The following is a 3650-nucleotide window of genomic DNA, read 5'->3' on the forward strand; positions in this document are numbered from 1 at the left end:
AGCCAGCAGCGTTGGATAGGCTAATGTTTTCGGCGCCTACGATATTTCTTCTCACGACCTATCGCAAAATCAACATGAAAAATTCATCCGCATTTATTTTTTGTGTGGAACACAAAAAATCAAATTTCAGTCTTATTTTACATTTTTTTCATTCTTAGGAATGCCTAAATTCAGTTAAACTAGCAATTCCGTATTATATTTATAAATCTTTATAACATTATATACAAAAATTAGATTTTTCTTAAAAATTGAAATTTTGCCGGGAATGGGGCTTTAAATATCGGTTAGTTGCTGGTGGTGACTTTTAATGAGTAGTATAACACAGTTCCTTTTAGTACACTGCAAACTTTTATTCACACAAACTGTATGTGGGTTACAATCAGCTAAACTCCAGGTTTCAGATGTTAGAGAACCCTTTTTGAGTGGAGTCAGCTCTGTACTTTCTTCTGTGTACTAACTACTAAATTGAATCTAACTACTGACTCAGTGATATGGGGGTGTTTGCCTATTATACTTTAGGTAATGGGGGTGTGTCTCAAATAAGTCACCCCATACTTTTAGAGTTTCTGATTAGATCATAGAGAAATTCTTTCTCTATGATTTAGTAACTTGTTTACCAAAAAACTGCTAATTAAGATGTATCACAAACTTCAGAGCTTAGGCTCAAAACTGACAATCATAGATTCATAGTGTGAGAAAGGCCAAGTCTAACTGCAGGGTAAAGTTATACAATGTCCAGTTATATTATTAGATCTGTATACTCAAGGAGGTTAATGTAGTATATGCAACACTTCATAGGCCTACAGTAATACTACAATAATACAATACTAGGCGCGTCAGCGTACTTGTTACGTTGGTAACATCAAACGATCTTTCTCTCTCTCTGTGTTGCCCAGCCAGCCATGAACTATGTTTTGGTTAGTTGAATAAAGTTGAATGCACTGTACGTATTGAACAGAATCAGTTATTCACGTGTCTACTACGAACGACGACGAACACGATATTGGCGACGAGGATGGGATTTGTGTCGTATCTGTGATAAACAGGATATTTAAATACGATAAAAACACCTAGCCTAGGCCCTAGGCTAGCCAACAAACCAACAAAAGAAGGAAACGCTACGACAGCCAAACGACGCGCACGATCAAACGAGCGCTATGGCGGCGTCCAACAACACGAAGCTTCTATTTGACAAATTTAACGTCAATGAAGGCCACATTGATACGTATGTTGACCGTTTAGATCAATACTTTGTAGCTTTAGACATTCAAGGAGATGATACGGAGAACAAAAGGAGAGCTATTTTATTGAGTATCTTAGGTGAAGCTGGTTACACAACGGTACGTGATTTATGTTTTCCAGATAAACCAAATGCAAAATCATATGATACGCTAGCGGCTATGCTTCAGGAACTCTATAAGCCTACAAGATTAACAATATCTGAGAAGTTTATGTTTAGAAACACAAAGCAAACAACAGGACAAACTATTTCTCAGTTCTTTTCACATCTGAAAAAGGAAGCTACATATTGTGCTTTTGAAGGAGATGCATTGCAAAATGCTTTGCGTGATCAGTTTTTATGTGGACTATTGAGCACGAATATTCAAAGGAAATTGCTATCTAAGGACCATACTTTCCAGCAAGCTGTAGATGTAGCAATTGCAGCAGAAGCAGCAACGACGAATATGAAAAGTATGACACACGAAGGTGAGAAATCAATTCACGAATTAACGACACAGGGACATAAACATGTGAAAGGCTATCATCAGGAAATTAAAAAAACAACACGTCAAAAATGTGATCGTTGTGGATTGAGTAATCGTATACGCGATGCATGTAGGCATAAATATGCCACTTGTTTTAAATGCAATAAACAGGACATTTGGGAATGTAAACAAATGCAACCCAATCGAGGACACAAAAATAGTACTCGACGAGGAAATTTCAGGTAGCAACACCGGATGACTATGAAACATCAGGTAATGACATTTTTGTTGACTCAGTTTTTAGTGTTGAACAAGACAATTTTGTGCCAGCGATGACAGTAACGACGTGTATTGAAAATAATTTGCGTGTAGTAGTAGGCCTATTAACTCAATTTTGGGCAGTGGGCTAAACCGTACATCCATTGCATATATTTATCATTTTTCTTTATTCTCCAACTTTTATTGCCTTCTTCATCTAGGTCTACAATTACTTCTTTGCCTACCTGGGCCATTCAATATTATTTTTTTTTAAATTCAAGGATAGTAATAATACAAAAAACTAGTCTAGACTTATCTTAATACTATGCATTATAATAGCCTATCACTAAGATTAGATGAAGCAATACACTTGACACGGCATCACAAATTTAGTTTAGAGCATATAAATAATGTGCATTGGATTCATAATTTCAAAAGTGACCTAGTATATAACTGTCTAGTATGCCAAATTAATCCTCAAAATATATAATATAGGTAAATTTCTTTAAATAAACATTTAAATTTTTGAGCACATGTACAATATGCCTATAACTGTCATAGGCGTAGATCCCGGGGGGGGGGGGGATATATCCCCCCCCAATATTTGACAAGGGGGGATGGTCCATTGTATCATCCCCCAATATTTTGATTATGTATGGGATAAAATGGAGTTTTACACACTTAAAGACTGTCACAGAAATAATTTGCACTGTCTTATGCGCTTACAAAGATGAAAATTAGCATAATTTATTAATGTTGATAAAATTATTTTATCTGGTACCAATCTAAGCTCTTCTTTCCTTAGATGTTAGATGTGCTTGCAAAGAAAGCCACATTTCACACTCAAGGGTGTGTACGACATCAGTAATGTTATGTCAATTCCAAGAATGTTTAAGGATATATCGATTGATGAGGAATTTATTGATTAGGCCTATAATAGCAAATTGCATCAATTAATTTTGCAAAAACAAGAATCCAGCTTCAGAGGGGGGGCACATCCCCTGTCCGCACAAGGGCACACATTGGCGCCAACACCAGGCGCGTAACAGGTGTCTTGGGTCAGAGTGGGTACGGTAGTTATTTTCCCGGTTAGTAATTTACCATACCTACCCCACCCCACTCCCCATATAGAAAACAATACGACATACGGTAGGGCTTATCATATTTATAATGTAGGCCACACACGTGTGTTTGAAACTAAATATAAGCATTTTCATCATGGTTTTATTTATTGCAAACATATTCTTTCACCATCAATACATATTGAGGCCCTTCTTTTAGGTTAAAACGATTTTAAATTTGTCTTTCTTGAGTTTGGGACTATTATTAGGCCTATGTGTTTAAATAACTTAAAAGGATAATCCTAAAAAGCCCTAAAAAATGCGCGCGAAGCGCAAAATACTTTTGTGTTTTTAATTCTAATTTCGTCGGAATTGATGAAAACTCCCTAAAATTTGCAATTTATAGGGGAAATTGGCCTACCGTAACAAGAAATGCACACAAAGAATTTGAGAATTTTAGGCACTTTCTGAGGATGCATTTGTCAAGGAGTGGAGAAAGATTTCCAAAGATGGATATTTTCCCCTTGTCCCCCGGTGTTTTTAATTCTAATTTCGTTGGAATTGATCAAAACTCCCTAAAATGTGCAATTTTTAGAGGAAATTGGGCCATGTTAACAAGAAATGC

This window comes from Anneissia japonica, unplaced genomic scaffold (genome assembly GCF_011630105.1).
Source record: "Anneissia japonica isolate Jap-2015-1 unplaced genomic scaffold, ASM1163010v1 scaffold287720_len810639_cov167, whole genome shotgun sequence".
In the NCBI taxonomy this organism is placed as follows: Eukaryota; Metazoa; Echinodermata; class Crinoidea; order Comatulida; family Comatulidae; genus Anneissia; species Anneissia japonica.